The 17282-nt window shown below is 51.2% G+C and overlaps 1 protein-coding gene across 7 annotated transcripts in view; it reads left to right on the top strand.

Moving 5' to 3' along the window:
• Positions 1–17282, top strand: part of MGMT (O-6-methylguanine-DNA methyltransferase) — a 347601-nt gene that overhangs the window by 32118 nt on the left and 298201 nt on the right. The window contains exon 1 of one of the 7 annotated variants that reach the window (XM_060286301.1): positions 16173–16289. The exons of the other annotated variants lie outside the window; for them this stretch is intronic. The gene's annotated coding sequence lies outside the window, so the exon portion shown is untranslated. Of the gene's footprint in view, positions 1–16172; positions 16290–17282 lie in introns of those variants that run through there. 7 annotated transcript variants of the gene reach the window in all.

Below are 17282 nucleotides of genomic sequence, written 5' to 3'. Positions count from 1 at the left end.
AGTTTAAAAGGGAGAGCAGTTAATGGTTTTGCCCATACTGCTTGGAATTTTTTCTTTTTCTTTTTTTTTTTTTTAAATTATCCTCTAGCTTCTATTCTTCAGGTGTGTAGCTATTTTAGTGTTATGAAGGATGATGGATGATGCTGGAAAGTTTCTTTGGAAGCACTTCTGATACTGTGCGATGCACTTGGAGGTCAGCTGCACTTGACTGATGCATGATTTATCCCGTGTCCCTGCCACTTCCCGAGATAAAGCTGCTGTTTTATCAAAAATGCCAGCAACTGTGATTTAGAATTTATAAACCTCCATTTTCAAATAATTGTTCTGATTACTCTCTGCCTTGGCAATAAAATGATAAAGGTAATTGCACACCAATGTGAGATAGCACCAAAATACAATAAAATTAACCTGAATTAGCTTGACTTGTCGATGGAGAAGTATTTTTGAAATGTAGCATTGCAGTCAGGGAGGGTGATATTATAGCTGGAAGGTGAGTTATTGCCTTAATGTAATACTCGAAATTTAAAAAAGAGACTGTTTCTGTTGAGGGCGATTGAGCTTTTGAAATTCAGTTGAAGTGAATCTTATAATTGGCAACAATAATGCACTTTGAAGGTAGTATCTTTTATTGTGTTATGCCTAGTTGCATTACTCTTATTTAGCGGTTTCTGGCTTCAGCTTTTCTAATACTCGGGTAGAAGCAGGCTTGGAATTCTGTCAGATCCAGGGGGCTCAAATGTTTTATTCTCTTTTTAGCATTGCCGCTTGTCTGAAAGTTACGGGCTTATATAAAGTATTTGACGAAATCAGTTAGCCATCAAAGGTTAAGTATTACTGTTAATTTTTTAATAAGTTTAAATAAGGTTCCTTATAAGTGTGTTTTGCTCCCCGTCTCTGCGCGTGTGTTGGGAATTTCCCACTGTAGCCTAGCGGTTTTCAGCGGCGCCTGACCCGGTGTGCCATCCCCACCTCCCGCCCCTTTAGATATACATAGTTCATAACTTTCCCTTCACAGTCCTCAAGTGAAATTCATGGGTCACACCTGTCTACATATGCTACTTAGGAAAAACGTAAAGTAAGATGTCAACAACAGGGCAGTAATTTATAAGAAAGTTTTAGGTACTCAGAACAGAAAAGCTCAGGCAGGGCTACACTAGAAGCGTGACGACATCGGCCCCCTCACAGGTGCCCTCCTGGTGGGGGGGTCTGCACCATCACACCCCACCAGGGGCAGTGGGGACCCACATTTCCAGAAGGGGGGAGTGTCCCCGTGGGCAGTGATTGCCCCCTATGGCCCTCCACCACCATTCAGACCTCTTTTGTCCAGTCTAGGCTCGTGTGAGGGGTGGGTTTTCATTTTTTTTTCTGACTTGGTAATTTGTAAGACATCCAGCAAAGACCGCGGAAGATGCTTTGGGAAAAGGCTGATTCAGGAAGTATCATAGACCTAAGCTAGCGGTGCTGCTGATTCTGGGAGGATAACTCTGGTCTGCTGTTTTCCTAAAGAGAATGCAGAATTGGGAGCAGATATGCCTAGGGAAAATACAACTAGTGGAATTTGCCCAAAAGTACAACCGGTGGGAATTTTTCCAGAAAAAATAAGAGGAATTTGGAAAATGTAAGTGAAGTAAGGGGGATTCCTGGTAGATAACGCATCTCTTGCTCTCCCTCTTCTATTTTCTAGTCCATTGATAGGCTGTATACTGTTATCTTAGCCTACTGGGCTCCCCTGGTTTAGATGAAAATGAAAACGATATCATACAAAAGGGGCTTTGTGGCTGGCCTAGCACGCATTTCTGTGTCAGAATGTAGGCCTGTCAAGTATCAAGTATCAAGCAATGTGTTGTTGTTGTTTTTTACTTTTTTTTGTGTGTGTTACGCGGGCCTCTCACTGTTGTGGCCTCTCCCGTTGCGGAGCACAGGCTCCGGACGCGCAGGCTCAGCGGCCATGGCTCACGGGCCCAGCCGCTCCGCGGCATGTGGGATCTTCCCGGACCGGGGCACGAACCCGCGTCCCCTGCATCGGCAGGCGGACTCTCAACCACTGCGCCACCAGGGAAGCCCCAAGCAATGTGTTTTAGTGTTATGTAATAAATATCATATAAAATAAAAATGGAGTATTTTGATTTCTTTAACCTCAGGCTGAAGTTTTGGTGCTATAAAATTATCATGGAGCTCAGTTACACGATGGTTCTTGGTCTTAATGTGGGCATATTGAAGCTGATTGATTGTTCACTTATTTATTGAGGTATAATTGACATACAACATTGTATTCGCTTCAGGTGTACAACATAATGGCTCGGTACTGGTATATATTGCACAATGATCACCACAGTTAAGTCTAGTTAACGCCTGTCACCGTGGTCTTTTATTTCTTTAAACATGGCTGAGTTGCTTGCTGTCTGTGGCTGGTGGATCCATTCTCTCAGCTGCTGCTGTCTGGGTTTTGCTTGCTCTCGCTTGTGGTGTCGCGTTTCCCTGCGTGCCTGTTTCTTTGATTGTACTGGACGTTACGTTGGAAAAATTTCTCCATGATTTGCTCTTAAGAGTGACATGGAGCCTGAGGTGCTTCCCAGGGGCAGCGCTGACTACACCAGGGGCCTGGGATCACTCATGTGGCCGGGACCTGAGCTCTGCCTCACCTCGCCGTGGGCTTGGGCTCGGAATTCCTAGCTGTGGGCGGTGTCCCTTCATTAGACCAGTGGTTCTAACTGGGGGCGATTTTGCACCCCCCAGCCCGGGACGTTTGCCACTGGAGACGTGTCTGGTTGTCACAGCCGAGGAGGTGCTGCTGCATCCAGTGGGTGAGGACAGGGCTGCAGGTAGACGTCCCACTGCACGTGGGCCACCCCACCGCAGGTCTGTCCCCAGTGTCAGTAGTGCCACGCCGGCACCATTCACGGAGCCTCTGAATAACGTTTTTTGTTCTTTTGGCCTGAGGTCTTTTTTTTGTTTAAATTGACACACAGCTGATTTACAATATTATATTAATTTCAGGTGTACAGCATAGCGATTCAGTCCTTTTACAGACTATACTCCACTGCAAGTCGTTACTGGATAAGGGCTGTGAACAGCTTGTATAAAGCCCGGCTGGTTCCCGTCTGCCCCTGCATCTTCCTCACTGCCTACCCTGTTGTCATCAGTGGCTTCCTGTGCCCTCGTGCAGGATTCTTGTGGGGCTACCTCGGTCTCCTTCCTTTCCTGATCCCCCCTCCCCCGCCCAGCAGCGTGTCCCAGCGTGGTGGGTGGGTTTTCTGGGAATCCCCTGCCCCTCCGTGAGGGCGGGTGAATCTCGGAGCACCCGGGTGGCACCGAGTCTCCCCCTCACTGCTTCCTGGACATCCAGCCCCAGTTGTCACGCTGCTCCAAGGGCCTCGGCCAGCCCTGACCTTCCCTCACTCATCTGCTGGACTCGCCATCTCTGTAGTTCTGTGCTCCGTGCTTTCTTTTCCCTGTGTCTTTGCACACCCTTTCGCTTCCACTCACAAATACCTTCTTAATCGACCCCTTCCGAACTCCTACCCGTCCTTCAAAGCTCTCCTCCCGTAAAGATTCTCTTGGTCCTTGAACTTGTGGTGTTAGTTTGTGCTGTACAGCAAAGTGAATCAGGTGTACGTATACATGTATCCACTCTTTTAGATTCTCTTCCAGCCTCACGTGCTGTGTCTTCCCCTGGTTGTGTTTGCTGGTGTTTTTATTGTGTTAGTTACCTGGCAGATGGAGAAACCTTTAAGGCCCCGGAAGTAAATACGGATCTGCTTTCAGTACATTTTATCTGTTAAGTTTCAGCAGCCGGGAAACAGCCTCAAGCTTGTCTTTTTCTTCCACCACAGGTTTTAGGGTTTGAATCAGAGGTAAGACGTTTACTAAACGTCCGGGTTCTAGGTGGTATGTTACATCCTTTGTAGGGTGGTGACACCTCCTGTGCAGTTTTTGTTTTGGGGGAGTCTGCTGTTTCCTCTCTCACCGGCTTGGCTTTCTGTCCCAGGAGAGGCCCTCTGCTTCTCGGGGGCCGTGGGGAGCCCGGTAGCACTGAGCCTGTGTCTCTTCCCGGCGCCTGGTCACAGCCGTTTCCTCAGGACTGATTACCTCAGGGGTGGGGTTAGACCTTGTAGGCGAAAACCCTCTTCCAGGTGACTCACCCCCGTTCAGTGGAGACCATCGATTTCAGGTGAGGAGGTGGGGGAAGCGTCTGCATGGCCTTTAGAGGGTCTGGAGGGGATGGTCAAGCTGAGAGGTTCCCGGAGGGAGGGGGTGGGGGAGAGGTGTTGTGAGGTCTGGAAAGGTAGAAGGGAGGTGAGAGGATGCCAGGTGATCTCTGCGTAAATCATGGTGCTTGCCGGGAGGTGAGCAGTACAGGTCTTATGCTCTAGAAGGAGAAGGTCCAATGGGTGCCGACCTCTCACTTGGAAAACCAGATTAAATAGACGTCTCCGGCCAGACGGCTCATCTGATTGAAGAAAGCAAAGGTAACATTTTCTGCCACAAGGAGTGTGTGTGGATATTTCTAGTTACGTATTTCAAGGAACTAATCAGTACAGTGAAATTCTGTGACATCAGGTTGTTTGTCCGGTTATTTCGGGAGAGTCGCTCGGGCAGGCTTTGGTTTGCAGAGGGAGGTGTGCGATTCCCACGTGGAGCCAGAACTCCTGTCCGCCACTCGGCTTTACGAGGGTTCTGTTTGCTTTTTCCTTTTGGGTTGAAGCTTTTGCCTTTCCTGTATGAGATGTTTATCATCGCTCCCCCAGAGTGTCTGGAATAGATACTGCCTTAAGCTGTGGGATGAAGTTTATTCTCACGATGGTTTAATTTTTCGTGTGTCCGCATAGCGTGTATGCTCTTGTTCATGGGATACACATGGCAGATCCTGCCCCGTGAGACCAACATGCAAACTCGCATCTTCCGTGCACGTCGTGTACTAGGCACTGCGCACACCTAGGACTCCCACCCTCATTTTTGTTGCCTCTTTCGCTTTTTGTTTTCCTGGCACATTTATATTTCTTTGTACTCTTGTGTTATTATTTCTGTACAAAAAGTTGTGTTTCACCAAGTAGAAAAAATTTTTACAGTAATAGCAGTTAATTATTTTAGTTCTGGGCTTCCCTGGTGGTGCAGTGGTTGAGAGTCCGCCTGCTGATGCAGGGGACATGGGTTCGTGCCCCGGTCCGGGAAGATCCCACATGCCGCGGAGCGGCTGGGCCCATGAGCCATGGCCACTGAGCCTGTGCTCCGCAACGGGAGAGGCCACAGCAGTGAGAGGCCCGCATACTGCAAAAAAATAAAAAAATATTTTAGTTCCAAGTTGTTTAAAATTGACAGAATTACTAACTCTTCAGCTCAGTTCCACTGTAGAATGATTTAGAGACACTGTAATTGCTGTTACTTTTTCTAGTTGATCCAGAGGTGACGTTAGACATGTAACTCTGCTCTGAAAGACAGTCTGTTTCTCTAATTCTTATCTGTTTGGCTTTTCCTCGGTTATGTATGATTCTGGGATGTAAAGTCTGCTTGGTTCATTGAAATCTATACGTGTATACTTAAAATTTTTTTAAATAGAAAAAGAGCTTTTTCTGTCTACCAGCTTTTGATGAAAGTGTGACACTAAAAAGTGATTGCAGAGCAGCAGTTGAGAGGAAGAGGAGCAGAGGGTCTGTGCGCCCCAGACTGGGTGCCGTTCCCGGCGGGGGGTGTGGACAGCACCCTTGGGTGCAGGGCTGGAAGGGAGCTAGAGCCCGTGCAGGCCCCCCGGTGCACGCAGAGGGCTCCCCCACACGCACGCCCTGGTGTGGCCGGGAGGCAGCCCAGGCAGCTGCCCTCAGTGGTTCTGCCCAGGGAGACCCCTTTTCCATCTCCTTGGAAGACCACAGGTGACCAAACCAGGGCTGCCAAGTGGGGTCAGCCCAGAAGAGGAAGTCTGGGTGTCACGTGCCACGGAAGTGATTCGTGGGGTCAGCCCAGAAAAGGAAATCTGGGTGTCACGTGCCACGGAAGTGATTCCTTGGTGAATATTTTTTGGATATTTCGTAGACACTAAAATATAATACAGTTGTCAAAAATGTGGCCTCGTGGGAAACTACACATCTTAGGGAAAACGCTAAAACTGAAGTGTGAGGATGGGTGATACATTGGAAGAGGTGGTACAAATTCTGTGTCATTCTCCGCGGTGCCCGTCTCAGTAGCGTGAGTTGGTGGGTGCTGGCTCCCAGGGCAGGGGCACCTCCCCGGTGCCTCTTGCATCCGGAACCCTCTGCCGGGCACGGGGTGGCTGTGGAAACTGGGGGGTGTGGGGTGCTGGAGCCTACTGCATCTCTGTGGGGCAGCCAGGGCAGCCCTGAGGGCGCTGCAGGACGCTGGTGCTGGTGGCCACGTGAGGGCCTGGAGGTGCCCTGTGGAGAATCATCTCAGCTGATGAAAATATGGCGGGCACCACGTATGCTGGGGAGGGCCCTGGAGTTGATGTGTGAGAATGGGTGAGACAGTGGGCATCTTGGAAACATGGCCGACAGATCTCAAGCTCTGTCATGAATCATAGACTTGCTGCTTATTTCAGTTAGTTTAGTCATTTTATTGATCTGTATCTCATGTGAGCCAGGGAATAATTTGAGGAGGTTTACAGACATATACATAATTTTAAAAGTGAAAAACATGTAAGATATAGATGAAGGCATTAGGCACAGGAAATAAGGGCAGGGAGATAAATAAAGCTGGTATTCCGAACAAGTGGCACAGCTTTTCTATAAAATGGCTCAAAACGGGCCAGATTTTAAGCAGTGAGCTTCTTAGTGGCCAGAGCAACGATGGGATCCAAATTAATTGCTGGTAAGCATCACTTAGGTTCTGACTTGACTATTCTAAGAAAACACGTGCACCTGGCTGTTTTTGAAAGCGAGATGGAGACCTTCTCCAGAGATATTTGGAGCTCAGTGTGAACAAAGAGCAGCAGACGTGGTTAGCGGGAGGCTCGGTGCCCCCAGAGATGGGACTAGACACCGTTTGCACGGTTCTAGAGCTGCCTGCAGCATTGGCGCCACGCGGGAGCTGGTTCAAGCAGCACCCGGGCCTGCCCCCTCCTGCCGGGTCAGCGTCCGCATCCCCCAGGCCCTGCGAACGGCTGCCCCAGAGTGATCGGGTTCGTGGGGTGAAGTCCTCCCCAGGGCTGCCTCTCTTTGTGGCATTTGGGTTTGGCTGTGGTCAGGTCAAGGATTTAAAGCGGGCTCTGTCCTGGGCGTGTGGCTGGTGAGAGAGGGCAGCAAATTTGATTTACTTGAGTGTCTGCTCTGCAGAGACAGTGTGCCAGGGCCTCGGGGGCGGCAGGAAGGAACAAGGCCTCCATTCTGCCTGACAGACCTCCAGAATGAGGGCAGCCAGGTGTCGGCAGCCACCCCCAAACTCCATTCACCGGAGCTGTCATTTGCTCAGTTGTCACAGGTTCACAGGTTTATGGGTTGCCTGTAGCGATGCTTATTAATGTTTTCTTTGTATCAACTTAGTTCTAGTGTAAACACCTGCGTCCGCCTTGTCCTAAGGAATTCCAGTGAAGACAAGTGTTTGATACATATTCATTTTATTTTTTCTGTTACATGTTAATTGAATCCATAATTCATAAACTCGTATCTAAACGAATCTCACCCAGTTCAGCACTCTAGTCAGACAGCCCCATCCGTTACCTGTTCCACGGGGCTCGGGAAAAGTCCCTTTCATGTCTTTAGCCTCGTGTTTTTCATCAGAGAAATGCATGCGCCTAATTCACAGGGCTCTTGTAAAGATGAGAGAAGCAGCATACGGAGAGCCTGGCACACAGGAAATGCAGGAGTGGCCAGGAAACGACTCGTCCTGTTATTAGATTGCGTTGTGGGTCAGTAACGCGAAAAGAAAAGAAGTTGAATTATAGTCTGTACACTTCTCAGTGTCCTACATGGAAGAAGTATGTTTGATAACTTTTATAACAAGCATTGGCGAGAATGTGGAGAAATCGGAACCCTGTGCGTTCATTGTTGGTGGGATTGTACTGGGGCAGCCGCTCTGGAAAACAGTATGGCGGCTCCTCACAAAGTTAAACATAGAATTACCGTGTGATCCAGCAGTTCCACTCCTAGGCATAGACCCAAAAGAACTGGAAGCAAGGACTCGAACTGTTATTTGTACACCGGTGTTCAGAGCAGCATCATTCAGCAGAGTCACACATTGGAAACGACCCAGATGTCCATCGAGGAATGAACAGATAAACCTCAGAATATGGTCCATCTATGCAGTGGAATGTTACTCAGCCTGAAAAAGGAAGGAAAGTCTGGCACAGGGTACAGCGTGGATGCATGTTTTAGACATTACGCTCAGTGAAACAAGCCAGATACAAGAGGACACGTACTGTGTGATTGCGCCTGTATGAGGTGCCTACTGTAGTCAGATTCACAGAGATGAAAGTGTGGTGGTTTCCAGGGGCTGGGGGAGAGGAGAGGGGACGTGGTGTTGAGTGGGTGCAGAGTTTCTGTTGCAAGTGATAAGAAGGTTTCGCGTCTGTAGTGGTGATGGTCACACAGATACTGTGAATGTGTTTGATGGAGCTGAATTGTACACTTACACACATAAAATGCTAAATACGTGTACTTTACCACAATAAAGAGAAGCACATTTGATAACTTTTAAACAGAAGGAACATTTGGGATACTGTGTCTATCACACCTGGTCACAGGCTCAGCGTGCCACCCAGGTCTCCTGGACCCACACCTTGGACACCATCCCTGGGCAGGAGGGAGGGCGGGCACCACCCAGAGCATTGCTGTCCCTGTGGGTGAGGGAGGTGGGTCTTCAGGTGGGCTCTTCGTCGGACCTTCAGGGACCACAAAAGCAATTCCAGAAACTCTCCCAGCCTTGGTGTTCCGTATAGGAAAAAAAATGAGAAGTAAAATGACCTTGTAAAGGACATCATAAAACAAGGGAAGGTGGCAATCAGTGTTTCCACCAGGATGCTTGTCATCACCCCAACAAATAAGTTTGTGTGTCGTCTTCTTCTGGACGGGGAACTTCCCAGCTCCACCGGCTCTTACCTTGTGTCCTCTTTGCAGTCAGTGTGTTCCAAATCTTGTGAATAGTCTTCTAAAAAGGGAGAAAATGGCAGTATCTTTAAAAAATCTTCGTTAAATGTTAGTTTGCGTGCTAATAGATAACGTACTTAGCATTTAAAGGAGTCGTTAATTATCAGAGCGTTTTTTATTCTGTTACAGCCTGGATTTTTCTTCTAATTCAAGTTTCCCTTGAAATTAATGTGGCAGATCGATAAGCTTTTCATCTGTGAATACTATCTGAAGAATTCAATCTGTTGTAATTTAGATAAAATGTATCAGCTAAGTTCTGTAGCACGAAGTTTTACATTTCTGCTAGTTTTTGAAATATACTGTAGAGATTTTCCTCATGGTAGTGGGAACATATGAGAGAGAGATGATTACATCAATCAATTATTTGAACAAAGATTGGGTATAGCTTACATATGATTTTGTAATAATCCCTATTTCCAAGGAAAAATATTTGCACAATACTTAGTCACTGTGTCATTTGTAGATAAATTGGTTATGCGGGCTTCCCTGGTGGCGCAGTGGTTGAGAGTCCGCCTGCCGATGCAGGGGACACGGGTTCGTGCCCCGGTCCGGGAAGATCCCACATGCCGCGGAGCGGCTGGGCCCGTGAGCCGTGGCCGCTGAGCCTGCGCGTCCGGAGCCTGTGCTCCACAACAGGAGAGGCCACAGCAGTGAGAGGCCCAAACTGGTTATGAGTTGGTCTTTGTTTTTATTGAAACATAGATTCTGTGTGTAAATGTGGATTTTATGTGTATCTTCTCCATGTGTATGACAAGTGTCTGAAATCAGTCAACTTGAGCACAAATGATTTTTCTATATTAAACATTGAATTTCATTTGAACCTAGTTTGATCCCACGCCTTCATCCTCTTTTGCCTACAGTGAGCAGAGCCCAGTAGCCAGAGACAGCCTCGTCCTGCCCCTGTCCTGTGCGGCCCGGAATTTCCTGAGCCGGGTCAGTTACTGGGGTGCCATCTGACCCTAACCTGTCCCCAGCCCACTGACACTGCCCGGCCCAGGGACAGACGGGGTTGGATCTTTGCTGGGAGTTGGGGAGGGGGGATAACTCAGGGCCAGAGGGATAAAGGGGGTTCAGAGACTTGGCTGTGCTATGGCCCGTCATCCTTTCTGGGAAGATACGTGTGCAGGGCGAACGCAAAGCCCACGCTGCTGCCTCAACCACGCGTTGGAGCCCAGGATGGAGGGGTCATGGGGGTCCCGATGTCCCCCGTGGGCGCTGAGAGCTCACAGTACAGCCGGGAGATGGTTCCACGTGGGTGAGATGTGTGTTGCAGAGGGGAAAGGATGGGAGCTTGAATGCCTGTTGGTGACCGCACTGCTGTTGTTGGCCCCGGAGCTGGGGCTGAGGAGGCGTCTCCAGGAGGACCACATATGCCTCTTTGGATGAGCCGTGCAGACGGCCTGCGGCGCGGGTGGGAGCGCACTCTTGTTACCGTACAGCTGTGGGAACGCGAGTCATTAAGCTGGCTGGTAAAAGGGAAGTTGGTGCCTTAGTAACAAGTACAGCTCCCCAGACAGGGCTTCATTTGTGGGTGAGAGAGCAGGACGGACTGTGTGTGCAGGTTCTGGATCTGGCTCGGCGGCGTGTACCCTCCAGCCTGGCCAGCATTTAAGCCAAAAGTTCGAGACCTTGACATCTCGAATCATTGTGTGAGCAGTTCGACATCAAAGGGTAAAAAGTTCAGTGTGAGAGTGGGTGAAAGCGGGTGTATCCTGCAGGACCTTTCTCTGTGAAGCAGAGTCACCTGTGCTGACCGGAGGGGCCGCTAAACGACAGATACGTTTGTCTTCCAAATAGAAGCTTGAACGTCCCGCTACCGAGAGATCCGTCGTAAGTGAGCAGAGCAAAGCAGGTGTTCCTTGATGGGTTTGTCTTCTTGCCTTTCCTTTTCTTTTCGTTCATGAGTGACGGTGGTCAGGGACAGCCTCTATTCCTGTGGCCCCGGCCGTGCTCCTGGATTGTAATGAGGGTGAAGCAGTGACTTCCTTGGCACTTACTCACTTCCGTCCCTTTTGGAAACTCAACCAGATTTTCACTCTTACTTTGATGGGTCCCTAAAATGATATACACCCCTAGCAAAGACGGAAGTAGGCCATCCGCGACAATGGGGACCTTTGAGGATTTACAAAGCATCAAGTATAGACAGCAGCTATTGGAGCGTATGGGGTTGGAACCTTTGACAGTTGAACCCCGAGTGGGGTTAGCAGCAGGACTGCAGCTGGTGCTCGTTCGCTGGTCGCCTTTCTGGTATGACCCCCACACCTCCTCCCACTTAAGGTTCACGAGGGGAGAGGATCGCTCCCGCGCCACCCTTGTGCCTGCTTCGCCTTAACGGGCAGTGCCGCCCCGGGACGCTTCCCTGTCTCTGCCTCTCCTGGCTCCTGGGCCACAGAGGCCTCCTGAGCATGTCTTTGGGTGTCCTCGGCGCTGCTTTGGTAGGTGTGTGTGGGCTCCTTCCGTTATTTCTCTGCTGCGGGCGGGCGTTGTTAGGTATGTGGGACCCTGCAAGGCCAGACGCCTAGCCTCAGAAAGGGTTCTCAGGCTCTTGTCGTGACCTTGCCCAGCTGTCTGTCCAGCGGCCGCCCGCCGCCCAGTGACACTGCTGCCTTGCCTTGTGACGACCCCCGGCTGCTCCCACACCTTTCTCCACCTCATTGTATCTTTTGGCTGCTAAGTGCCTGGCCACCACGTTGCTCTTCAGTTCACACGAGAGAGACAGGGACGGCAGGCACCGGCATGCGCACACGGACGGAGGTGGTCTGGCCGCCCCGCAGGCTGGCAGCCTGGGGTTGACTTCCCAAGGGGCCGGGAGTAGCGCTGCCTGACCCTCGGGTAGCCCCGACTGTCTCGTCAGTCCGCACGGTGTCCCCATCACAGAGGAGGAGACGGGGCCGGAGAGGTTGCCGGCTCTGCTTTGCTCTCTGCAGGCCCAGCTCTGTCCCCGGTCCCCTGGGGAAGGCGTGTTCCCCAATCTAACTTAAGCGCCGCAGCCGGGGACTGACGCTGAGTGGGATCTCCCTTCAGGTTTCCCACAAAGGTTTTCTCCAGCTTCCTAACAGGATGCATTGTTTCTGTCACCTGCAGTGAGGATGGGACCCTGTTAGGAGGATGCTGTAGCAGATGGAGCGTGATTCTGGCACGTTCCCACCTTTCCCGCCTGCCTTATGACTTCAGCCCCGAGCACCCCATTGGAGGGAGGGCCCACTCCACCCGTGGCTGCAGCAGGTTTCCTGTGCCAAGTCATCAGGCTGGAGACCACCGCGGCCACATGGTGTGACCTGGGGCAGCCCCTGGGCGCCACCCCTGGGCGTGGCTTACGCACCAGACACACTGGTGTCAGTGCCCTGGCTCCATACTTCGTTTATAACACTAGAAAACAAAGAAACCCCCTACTCTGGGAAATCTACCATCTTCCTTTTGAAAGCGTTCCACTCTGTTTACTTCTTAACGGATGAAATATGTAAAGATATCTTCTAAATTTTAAAGTACCAAACACACATGGAAAAAAGGCCAAGCGTGTATCATATCAGCTTGCGTGCTTTGTTGAGGATCATGGCTTGGCGCGTGGTCTGTTCTGCAGGGAGATCCTTCCCGATTCCTTTTATCCTGTTACTGACCGATGCTCCACCTGAGGCCGTGCTGACTGACAGGTCACTATGATGTCATCTTTCTGTAAGCCCTGGACTGCTATAAATTATGTTTTAAATGTTGTAATTAAGATTTTGAGACGACTAAACTGTCTTTGAGGGGAAGAACCTGTCCCCTTCTCCAGAGAGATAATTAATTCTTAGAGTATATGGGTTTTTGAAGAATTTACTGTAAGATAAAATACTGGTATTTTATTCTTGCATTTATTAGTATTTAATCAAATGGAAAGTGCACTTTTGGTCTGGAAATCTTGGCTTCAGCCACAGGATTAGACTGAATTATTGTTTGAAGAGTAAAAGGTATAGAATTATATGTTCAAGTTATCAAGCCACTGATAGGTTTTGGGCATAATGTAGCTAATTTAGAACATAAAATCTCTTGCCTTGGGTTAATGGTTCAGAAGCGGCGCACATGTCAGTGGCTGCTTGGCCTTGTGGTGGGGATGGCGTCTGTCCCTCCAGGAGCCTTGTGCCGTCAAGGCTGGCTCGTTCCCGGCCGCCGGAGCGTATCTGGAACACAAGGCTCTTCCATTTTGGGATACAAGTCATCAATCACACCGTGCTTCTCACCCAAGAATCGTTTACCGCAGAAACAGCGTGCAGCTGACTCTTTATTAGGGATAAAGGGGACCTAATCCTGTGGTCCTTAGTGGTGGCCAGGCTTAGCACTCCTGCAGACCAGTGGCTGGTCTTTCTAAGCCAGTACGTAAGAAATTCCAGAAGACTTTGGTAACCACATCTTGCTTGAGGTTGCGGTGTCAAAGACAAGCGGGTGAGCATGTGGGAATCAGCGTGGTCTTGTGATTTGTTCGTTAGCAGGTGGGAGAGAAGGATCCAGCACCACCAAACCTGGGACAGGCTGATAATCACTTACGTGCATTGAGGTCAGGAGGTGGCAAACTTTCCCTAAAACGGACTGGATGGTAAATAGTTCTGGCTTTGCAGGCTGTGTGGTCTCGTCACAACTACAGCTGACCCTTGAACAACATCGGGGTTAGGGGCCCCAAGCCCCCTTCCCCCTGCACCCAGTTGAAAATCTGGGTATAACTTACGGTCAGCCCTCCGTATTTGTGGTTCTGCGTCTGCGGATTCAACCACCTGAGGGTCGTGTAGTCCTATAGCATTTACTGTTGGAAAATAATCCGTGTATAAGTGGACTCTGATGGTTCAAACCTGTGTTTTTCAAGGGTCAGCTGTACTCACGAGAACTGCCGTCGACATTACAGGATGAGCCTGGCTACATTTTAGTGAAACTGTATTTATAGACTCTGAAATTTGAATTTCGTATCACATGTACGAAATTCGTATCACATTTCGTAACACATGTCATGAAGTGTTTTTCTTCGGACTTCTTCCAACCGTTTAAAAGTGCCCTGCATCCCACCAACCCCTGATCATTGTCAGGTGCTCAGGTACTCAAGCTCTTCACCCACAGGTGTCCCTGCTCTTCACTCTCAGCACTTCTTACCCTTTAGCACCTTGCTGAATTTGCAGAATACACCCAGGGAAATACTGATGAAGCTGCGAGGGGAGGAACGGGTTGCATCTGGGCCAGTGGATCCTGGCAGCCCCCTTGCTTCGGGCAGGGACGTTTCTGTAGGTCTCCCCGAAAGCCACGGTTGATTCCCATTCCAGGTGTGGGGATGCCTTCCTGGCCATTTGCCGGAGCCCTCTCTGAGGATTTCAGTGGAGCCTGTTACGGAATCTGGATCTAACTGTATTCACTGTGTGTATGAACCCGTGCAAACAGGGAGTGGGGTACTGAACCTGGAGACAGCATTATAGTGAGTCCCCCTGGTAAGCTAATTATGTCACCGACACAGAAAGCACACGTCTTTAACGTAGCGTTCCATGCGTCCACAGGTGGAAATCGTTATTAACCGGGACTTCTTTCTTGGGGCTTGACTGGGGCTTGACTGCAGACACGCCTTGCTACTTTGATCCTCCAGGGCTCTTCTGGGGTGCGGAGGATTCTGAGTCACATCTTGCTGTCAGAGAGAGAAGTGTGAGAGCTTTTCACTTCGCCAGCGACCCTGCGCGTCCTGGAAGTGTGCTCTCCTCCAGCTCTGCGGCGACCGCGGCCAGGGGCCCGTCCCCTCCCGTCCTGCTCTGCAGCGGGCGTCTCTTGGCTTTGGCTGCCCTGCCAAATTGAAGAAGGCGTTTCTCTCAGATCTTCCCACCTGTTCTCCACGTTACTGATTCTCTAAGAAAGCTAAACTGTGCCCAGCTGTAGAGGTGGATAAAGGGTGAGGTGGTTTTCTGCCGTGACGTACTGAAGCTGACGCTTCCCGAGACGCGGCAGTTTCAAGAACTGACGCTGCGTTGTGAGCACCAGCCTGCCGCCGTCTCCCGCGCCACGGCCGGCCGTCAGCGAGCAGCTCCGGACTGAGTCGGTGCCTCGAGTGCGGGAACGCTCGCAGGCTCTGAGGCGGTGCTGTGGGCAGGGTGGGCTCGGCACCCGCCCCATCTGATCCCCAGACAGGTATTTCGGTCAGTGATGGTCACACAGGCAGTTCTAACAGGGGGAGTTAAAAGTGAGGGGAAACGTGGCATGTTTCATCGTTTTTTCTTCACGGTAGATCATTCTCGGTCCTCACTGAAGTTCAGGATGCCAGGGGTGACACGGGGACGCTCTGAGATTGGGGGAGGCAGGGGTGTCAGCCTGCTGGCCGGGCCCTGCGGCGGCGGATGCGGACCCTGCGCCGCGGGGCCGGGCTCTGTGCGGGGGGCACGAGGCGCCCACGGGACTCTGGGTTCCCCGCGCCGTGGACTCGGCCGCTTTCCGCGCGCTGTCTGGAACCCCGAGGGGCGTCTAAGCGTAAAAGCGCCGGGGCGCGCCCTCGGGATTCAACCAGCAGACCCAGGCCCAGCGGTTGGCGCGCGGGGAGCTGCGCTGGGGCTTTCAGCCGCAGGTTCGGGGGCGTGTGCGCCTCCTGGGGCGGCCGCGGCCCGGTGTCGGCACACGCTGCCCTGGAGGCCAGTTCCCGTGGGGCCTCACCCCCCTGGGGGCTCTCTTTCTCCCCCAGACCGCCCAGCCGGGGGCGCCGCTCACACCTCAGGTGCCCGCAGGGGGTCGGGGGGCGCCTGGGGCCGTGGGAACGGGACCCCGGGCGCGGGAGGCCGCACAGGGTCAGCTGCGGCCGAGACCCCGGCGGTGCCGGAGCTCCGAGGCCTCAGGCCGCCTCCCTTCCCTCTTTGCGGGGACCCGGCGGCGCCGGCGGGGGTGCGAGCTGGCCAGACTCCATAGGACCGCGTTGGGCCCAGAGGCCCGGACAGCAGGCTGGGCCGGGACGAGGTGACCTGTGATGCGCGCGCTCCTCCGGAGGCAGGCGTGGCTGCAGCCCCAGCTGGCGCTTCATGTACACGCACCCCCCCCCCCCCCACCGCCTCCCGTACTGGCTGGTCGCTGTGCTCAGAGGCCCCGGCGGTTTGATGTAGGAGGGGCTGTTCTGCCGAATTAAGGTTTCTTGGCTGCTTTTCCAAATCCTGCTGCGATGGCCGAGGATGCAGAGTTCTCATCCTGCTTCTGACTGTGGGCTCCTTGTTGGAGGTCTGGGCTGCATTCATTTCTGTAACCTGCTTCCTGTCATCGTTGGTGCATCTGGTCTTCTGGCTGGTGACACATTTGCTGTTAAAGAAGAGTTCTTCCGTCACAGAGTACTCAGACGTTCCCTGTGCATTTCCGGAAGAGGAGTAGGCGGTGTAAGCTGCGCAAACAGCGCCTGAGAGCGGGGCTTCTCCCGTCTTTCACCAGAGTTCCCCTCCACCAAAGGGCGGGGCGCAGAGCGGGCAGTGACTGGTGCTTCCGGGGCCTGGGAGCCCGGCAAGTGGGAAACCTATTAACAAACTTGTGCTTTTCCTGTTTCATGCTCATTTTGGTGTAAAACTTTTCTTCCTTGAAATTAATTAGCCGGGGCGGTGTACAGCGTTTCACCTGTGGTTTCAGGTGCGTGGGCGCCTCCGTGCACCCCGAGGACGCACACTCAGGTCGGAGCTTGCTTTGACGCCGGTGTCTCGTTTCACGGAGAGTCTTTGTAGATTTGACTCTGGTCTGCAGCGCCGTGGTTAGTAGGGGAGCTTTTTTCTTCTTTTGAAGAAATAAGTGATAGTTACTAAGAAACTTCTAAGAGAACCTTTATGGGCCTTTCTGTAGAGTGTTCTGGCGTGTTCTGGTGTCATGCACCAGTTTTTGGCAAGATCCAGAGATATTTTATCTGTAAGCTGTTGGAATGGATATGGGAGCTCTAGTTACCACCTTGGTGTTGTACCTGGAAATATTTTTCAAAAATGCTTGAAGCTCCAAGAGATTTCTGGAGCATTTTGTTAAACTGTACACATGTAGGTTTGATGCACTTGTCTCTGTGTGGGATCTGTTTCCTTTACCCACACAGACATATACGGGTTTGTGTTCTGGCTGCTCCCTAATTCCTGTGTAGTTGCACAGATTCAAAACAGCCTTTGAGCTTCAGAATAGAAAAGCAGTTAAACCCTCCTGCATGGCTCATACCTTAGTTTGATAACATGAACAAAAATGAAAAGTTTG

Source organism: Globicephala melas, chromosome 16 (genome assembly GCF_963455315.2).
Source record: "Globicephala melas chromosome 16, mGloMel1.2, whole genome shotgun sequence".
Classification (NCBI taxonomy): domain Eukaryota; kingdom Metazoa; phylum Chordata; class Mammalia; order Artiodactyla; family Delphinidae; genus Globicephala; species Globicephala melas.
This window is presented reverse-complemented; position numbering and strand designations above follow the sequence as displayed.